General features: G+C 38.5%; 1 long non-coding RNA gene across 2 annotated transcripts; it reads left to right on the plus strand.

Moving 5' to 3' along the window:
* The first annotated feature begins 1,518 nt into the window (after positions 1-1,518).
* LOC112847025 (uncharacterized) lies at positions 1,519-6,969 on the plus strand. Of its 2 annotated transcripts, none has more exons than XR_003220304.1 (3): positions 1,519-1,785; positions 3,780-3,925; positions 4,022-6,969. It is a non-coding gene; the product is annotated as an uncharacterized LOC112847025 (long non-coding RNA). The 2 variants fall into 2 exon arrangements; XR_003220303.1 differs by having other exon boundaries at positions 1,519-1,778.
* Positions 6,970-8,156: the final 1,187 nt, after the last annotated feature.

Below are 8,156 nucleotides of genomic sequence, written 5' to 3' on the forward strand. Positions count from 1 at the left end.
GTCCTTCTTGGATTCCCAAAGTTAGTTAACGCACAGCATCATTAGTCTCCCCATTGATCTCCCTCCTCACTGCAGCCGAGGAACGAAGACTGTCTGCTGTCAGTTCGCCGAGCTGACGCGTCCCTTTTAAAAGTCAAGGTGAAGTCTCGGCGTGTTGTGTGGGAGGAGAACACGCCACAAATTACGAAGCCTGCGTCTCGAAACTGCTGCAGACGGCAGAGGTAAAGCAAAGCCGGCTTACACTTCAATCCTGGTTCCCCTGAGAAAGTACGAGGAGGCAGTGAAAGATTCATGCAACAGCTGAAGAAGAAAAGAAGCAATCTGAGCGTGTCGTTGAGCACAGTTAGTAAGTCGCACTGTCCCTGTTTTTAAATATCCTTCCACCACTGAAATCTTAATTTCAGAAGTGAAACAGTCAGCCTGTAGTTTATGGGATAAACAGGACCGTGTTCCAGATTTTCCAGCAATACTGTATCATCTCTTACATGTTTTTTTCCCTTAATTGATTAAAGTGATTGTCATTTAGTCAATTAAAATATTACCCAACTTCCTGATAAAATCTTGTTCAGTATATCATGTGGATATATTTGCTCTGATCAGACTAATTTGTAGTCATTAGACCTGTCAAGGCTCTGTGAGTTTGTAATTGATTGATTTATTTTGGTATCATGTACTGAAGGTGTCCAGGACACACTTGCTAAGCTTTTATAACATTGTGCTGATCACATTACTGGAGACTCTATACAGAAAAACTGTTTGAATTGGAATTAATAACAAATAGAATTTAAAAATTTCTGCACATAACAGCATTTTTATACATTTTGGAGCAAATTCGGAGGGTAAAAAGATTGTTTGCTACAAAAATAAAAACATAATTTCTCTTCTACATTATTAATGCCACCCTGTGGTATTTTCATCAGTAGTGCACAACAGGGAATAATATTTCAGTGACTGGATCCCAGTTTAGTTTTGGGTTTTGTTCAAACAGGCGAAAATGCACAAACTGCAGTCCTCAACATCTTTTGCATTACACCAGCATTTTCACAATTTTTGGTATTGTTATCAGGCTTATCAACTCGATTCACTCCTCATTTCTTAATATCAATAATTGGTGGGACCACCTTTACTCTTCAACACAGTATGCTTTCTTCTCATATCTTTAAGTAGTCTTCAGGAATAGTTCTCCAGGCTTCCTGAAATACATTAAAAACTCTCCTTTGGATGTTGGCTGCCTTTTGTTTCATCCTCGGTCAAGACGATCTCACACTGTTTTAATAATGTTGAGGTCCGGGCTCTGGGGAGGCCAATCCATATGATTTTACTGCACTGACAGTATGTTAAGAATCACTATCATACTGAAAAACTAGATAGTATTACATGGTGGATCAAAACCTGATGCTACTTTTCTGTCTTTATAATTCCATCAATCCATGACAAGATTCGCAACACATCTTGGCTTAAATGCAGCCCTAAATCACGACAGAGCCTCCACGGTGTTTTACAGATGTCTGGAGACACTCACCGTTCTACCTTTTTCTTTACCTCCTCCATACCAACAATTTCACATTTTTGGATTCATCGCTCCGTCAGATCTGTTGCCCCAGATTTTCAGTCCAGGTCTTTTGTAATTTGGCATACCTCAGCCTTTCCTCCCTTTGTCCTCTTCCTTATAGCTTCTTGACACCCACCCTTACACCGGGACCATTTCTGATGAGGCTTCAGTGAACAGTAGATGGATCAATTGAAGTGCCAGATGCATCTCTCGGGTTTTGTGTCAGGTCTTTGGTGATTTTTTTTTCTATTTCTTCATGACTTTCAGATACCGTTCACCTGCCACTTCTTCTTTTATCCTCCACTTGTCCAATTTCCCTAAAAGAAATTTAAATCCTGCACACTGTGGCAAGATATGCCACGTTTTTGGCTACTAGCTCCTTGGTGCAAAAACACTATTTTATGCCTGTCAAACTCTGTTCCCATTTCTTTAGTTGAAAGATAGCAAACAATGTGTTTTTGTAACAGGCGGAGTTCTTTTTCCAAGTTGTCTGTTATGTATAGTCACAGCACTGATTCATCATTTGATTTAGGTGCCTTTTTAGATGCCACTGTCCAAAGAAAACCACAGAAAGACAAAACAACTTTTTTTTTTTAAACATAAAAAAATACGTTTGGCTCCTTAGAAACAAATCTAAAAATATAAAGAAATTAGTTCCTTTTTTTTCTTTTTTAATACCTTTTTATAGGGACACGGGGATTTTTGAAGTACAGACAAAGACAAACTGAGCTCCAGAAGTAATGAAGAGGGCTTGTAGAAAATCCCACTTTGTCTCCTCAGGATGAATTTTGATCTGGATCAGCAATTTTGTTATATATTGTGTAATAGATCCTCCAGAGTAGTGTTGTTTTTGTTTTGATGGATATGATAAGAGTCGATAACAGAACCTATTCTTAGTTCTCTTACTTAGTAATATTGTGGTGCTTCAATGCAACTGATGACTCTTTGCGAGAACTTTTTATTGCACTTTATTTCGGTGTCTCAGTATTAGAACTGAAGAACTGTAACTCTGCTGGATGATGGATAGTTACCCACAGTTTTCAAATGAGTTACTGGATCTGTGTTTGGCATATTTATAACTCTGCAGCACCCTGCAGCTCTACTTTAAATCCACTAATCCACAAGTTCAGTTGTGCTTGTGGGTTCTTGAAATAGCTTTTTTTTTTTTTTTTTTTTAACCATGTATTGGGAATAAATTCAGTCAGTCTGCTTGTTGATTTGTTATATTTTCAGTTATCATAACAAGATCCCAGACTGTCTCTCTGGTGCCATAGTCATGGAAACAGAATTATGATTGTGATTGTCTTATCTTTGCAACCAGGTCTGCGAGCACTTGCAGTCGGTTGCTGTCAAGTTGGCAGATACAGTCAATGTTTCTGCAATTTGATGATTAACTATGATAAATTAGCAAAAATTGAAAAACTGTTAGCACTTGCTGCAAATTTACTTGCACCGAAATTCACATGCAATGGAAATTCACATTAACTACTTACATTCAGAATCTAGATTTGAAACAGAAACTTAGAAATTCCTCCAGAGATTGTGACATAGTTGCTGCATGGCAGTGATTTACCTGCAAAATGACACGATAAGCGCTCAGCAACTTCACTGATATACCAGAATACAACCTGTTGAGTTGGGTCCCCACTTGCAGAGTGACATGTTGAAGACGAGTTTCAATCAATCTGTCTGTCAGTTATTATTTGTGATGCTGTCTGAGAGCGATCATAATCAGTCTGAGTTGGATTGTGATTGTTTAGAAACAAGTTGCCTCCCACCAGTTGACTTGAGCAATCAACTTACCATCAAAGTAGTTGCTCAGAGGTTAAGGTGTCTGTTCTGTTCTTACTCTAGTGCTACTGAGTCATTTCTGTCCATTCAGTTATTTAATAATATAATAAACAAATGATGGATGTCAATATCTTGAATGAATGGATGACTACTGATAAAAAAACAAAAACAAATAGTCATTCACAAGTACTTTGAATTTTGTTTAGTAAATAACTGTGACACACATCATCGTTACAGAAATAATTATAAATTCAAGTGCTGTGCTTGTACAGAATAAAATAATACTTAACAGGTGAATCAGACACTGATATTACACCACTTATACTTAAAAAATACCACTGAGTTCTATACTTTAAGTATAGTTGTTAATGTTAGTGGACTATGTCTTGAAAATCAGTGAGAAGAAAAACAAATCCTGTTCTGCTTCTTTGTTCAGAGCTGATACTCTCTGGGTGTTTGGATTTATTGGCCTTGAATCACTCTGATACAGAAGAAATGACCTTGACTTCCGAGTCTCACGGTGCAGCTTCTCTCTGAGCGCAGTCCAAATGGAGGGAGCACAAGAGGCAACGATACTGCAAAGTAATTGCCCTACATATAGGTTAATACACCATATTCTCCCCAAGTCTGCCCCATCATTAATTTCTTCTCTCTTGTGATTTCTTTACTTCTTTTCAGCCAAGGGTGCAACTACGCAGTCTCCAGGCTTTTCTGCTGTCAGCGCACAAGGGAATGAACAAACTACTTGCAGCCTTGTGCAGCAGAGGAATATTAAATTTTAATCACACCAATACAGTCCCATAATGGCATCATGATTGCAAATCAACTACGGATTTGTTCGACAGTCACTGATGGATAAGCGAGCGTATGAGCGGCAAGAAGAGTGGCAAATGAAAGGACTAATGACACTAAAGCCTGACTGCAGATTAGCTGTGGCCTTATAAGGTCAGGAGGAACTGCAGCAAACTGGCGAGACTCACGCAAACACACACCAGTTCATAGTGTTACTGGCCAGTTTTATTCTGTAGAAGGATGCATATATAACATCCTCTTGCACATTTGCTGGAGGATCTTATATGTTATATATATATCTAAGCTTGTCCTGCGTGACCCGCTGCTGGCCTGAGCACAATGACTGGAACCAGTACCCTGACAGGGGGATAAGTAATAGCTCCTCTATGGCTGCCAGCCTACACAATCATCCCTGCTATTGCCTCCACTGATTTATTGAAAGACAAAGACCTTTGGTTCCAGTGAGCCTGCTGCCTGGCCCAGCTCCCAATGCATGTATTGTTTTCCATTTTAGTGCCACATAATGCCAAGAGAAGACACTGAGGCCCTGAGCTGGGGTTCATGTCACTGCTATGGATGCTGCGTTCGCTGGTAATAAAGTGGTCACAATAGATAAACAGCACCTTTGCATTGCAGAGATGAGCGCGCATAAGTGTCGACGAGGGAGAGACGGAGTGCTTTAAATTAAATTTTTGTCCAAATTATTATAACAGTGTAGCGTTATTTACAAAACCCAACCTCAGTGAAAGACACTAATATACCACCATAGTATTTCATCAATCTTATTGTTGGGTGGATTGCCTTTGATTGATGACTAATGTTTTAATTAGAATACGTTTCAATTACGTGAGTTGATGGAATATCAGATATAGTGCTGTGCTAAATCACACCAACAGTGAACTGGACTGTTCTGCAGACAAAACTAAATCACCCCCCAGTCATATTTTGCATCTCAGAGCGTTTGCTAATTTATTTTTCATTTTACTTTGTCTGGGCAAAATGTTTTATGGAAAGGCGGGTATTTCTAGCCGAGCCAAAAGTTGCTTTCTGTGCACGGTCCTTCTTCATCAATTGCTTCACTGCGGGTAAAAGTGCTGCCGGGAGCAACCATGCTGATAAAATAATGTGGCTTCAAGCAGACATTGATACTAAAACAACAAATATGAGAGTCTGGTGTTAAAATACAAGAGGATGAAAGGAAGGAAAATGTGGAAAAATAGATTATCTGGTCCAGGCGCTGTAGTTTCTATTCTATTACATACTTATTTCATAGGTGGTGAGATCTCATTTACAAGACGAGGTTAAAAGGACAGAAAAGAAAAAGAAGTAACAAGCTGCAAACAGTATAGCTTTCTTTTCATATAGTCACTGTACCTCAATATGCTGCTGTCTCTTGAGCGTTAGCTGCATTATTATTATATATAAGATGTTACAAAAAAGTTACAGAATGTAAACACAACCGGCACAAAATCTTAAAGTTATTAAGACTTGGTTTTGCTGTACACTAGAGAAATTTAGGCTTGTCTTTACTGAAATCCTAAGTGTGTGAAGTCCTTTTGGTGCAGACGCTGACAATAAACCAAAAGGTGTATATCATGGGTCCCCCATCCCAGTCCACGAGGGCCGGTGTCCCTGCAGGTTTTAGATGTGTCCTTGATCCATCACAGCTGATTTAAATGGATAAATTACCTTCTCAACATGTCTTGATGTTCTCCAGAGGCCTGGTAATGAATTAATCATGTGATTCAGGTGTGTTGACCCAGGGTGAGATCTGAAACCTGCAGGGACCTCGTGGACTGGGATTGGGGACCCCTGGTGTATATAAAAGACGGTGACAGCCGACGACATCACCCATCGATTTGTGGATTGACTACATTCAGTCATTTAGGTTACTGCTGTGCTAGAGTGTGCTATAGTTTCAGCTGAATATATGGCTTTAAAGGGTAAGACTTTAGTACATTTAAAAGCTGATAATGCTTACCAGATTAGGCTGGGATATTATTAGCAGCACACAACAATAACCATAAACAGCCTATTGATTTTACGTTCAGTTCTCTTAAAGCACTCGTATCCAGTGTTGCAGAGAGAAGCTTTAAATGGTAATTTTTGCTCCATGGTGGGCATTAAATGTAACACTGGACAGTGTGACTGTAGAGTCAGTGGTGAAATGAAGCTATCCATTCAGAGTACGAGCCACCGTTAGAGCCTATTCAATAAACATTTACAGCAGTAGAAGCTTCCACAGTGCAACTTGGGAAAGAAGGACCGCACCTCAATTTCCCATCCAAGCCTACGTGTGCATTTGTTTTTCAGTATATCAAACATTAATCCTACCAGTGCTACGATCTTTGTGAAAAGCGCAAATGTAGCGTTTTGATATGATTACTTCACCTTTTTTTAAAAAAAATCGGTGTAAGATTGCTCACTTGAATCAGCCATTAATTTTTTTCCTCCCTGAAACAGACAAAAAAATCATACATTTATACTGCTTCTTTGACCGATTGTAGTATCCCCATGCAGCACGGCAAGCTGTGGTGAAGGGAACAGGACAACACTGAACAAGAAAAAGAAAGAAATGCACATAGGCAGAAACCTCTTGACATGCTCTTACTTTACTTTTTTTAAAAGTTTACCAGATTTTTTAAGAGATTTACCTAATAAATTTAAGGCAGTTAACCTGTTACGCCCCATAAAAACAAAGTGACATAGTCTAAAAACATAGATAAAACATATAAATATATAAAACATATTTATACAATCATATGTCATCAAATCTGTTTAGTATGTCTGGATTTGTGATTAAATGATCAGATCACTTTTTTTTGCAAGATTTGCCAGAAGAATTTGTGAAAAAAACTGGATGTAAAATCAGTTTTGAATTTTAGTATGTTATGTATATGTATGTATTTTGTCTTTGATTAATTAAAGACACTTTTTAAAGGTGGATTTGTTAAGAAAACACAGACAACATCATCACACTGCTGCAGGTGCTGGACAGTCACCTGCTGCTCTTATTTGGTTCAATCTGAAAGTCATAAAAATAACACTATCTATAAAGTTATTAATATTGGATAATCTTAATAACTAATTTTTAGTTTCCCTTCAGCCAAATCAGCCTAGCTGTCAGCTCTTCTGACTTCAAACCAGGTATTGCACCTCTTCTATTCTTATATTTGGTTGTGTGTTCAACTTCCTGGCAGGTGCTTACACCTGCTGCCGGCACACTGCCCATTGGAGCGACTCTAGCTATGGGAAGCACCAGCACAATCTCTATTAGCCACCTGTTTACTGTTTTTGGCATTTTCTGTGCTGCTCCTTAATTCTTTTTTTGGCAAAGAGAGTAAAATTTGCTGAGAGTTCGGTTTGAGATTTTTAGATCAGGACTTCTATGTAATGATTAGCTATAGTGCAGAGTTATAACTGGCCATAAATAACCATCAGTGTTATGATTGCATTAGTGTCAAGATTTTCAGACCTTTATACAGCTGTGATCAGAGGTTTGCAAACACTCATCGTGGGCATGGTAATTTGGGAATTTTAATCATTTAACTGAGATGAAGTGGATATATAGACAAAACAGCAGCCCAATCATAATTCATTCATTCATATTGTAATTATTTTTGTACCATATCTGCTTTATTTTAACTCTATATTTCTCCGTTCTGTGACAGGAGTCTATGGTGTGTTGCAGCCAGACTCTGCTACTTGCTATTGCTAATAAAAAGGTGCAAGGTCATGTTAATTATTTTATAACAGCGATTTAAAACTTTGCACTATCACTAATAGGTGCACAGGATCAGAAAAAGTTCAGAGGGGTCAGGTTTGAAGGCAACAACTACCAACCTATTTCATTCAGCTATTAGACTGGGGGAGAGAGAGATGCTGGTTGGCAGTCATATCTCTTTATATCTGTATGCACAGGCTTGTATCTTTGGCTTTTTATGAAAGAAACAGATATTTTCCAGCACAGATGCTCATTTTCAGTACTGATGACTCAACAGGGAGACCTCATGTCCTTACA

Source organism: Oreochromis niloticus, linkage group LG6 (genome assembly GCF_001858045.2).
Source record: "Oreochromis niloticus isolate F11D_XX linkage group LG6, O_niloticus_UMD_NMBU, whole genome shotgun sequence".
NCBI lineage: Eukaryota > Metazoa > Chordata > Actinopteri > Cichliformes > Cichlidae > Oreochromis > Oreochromis niloticus.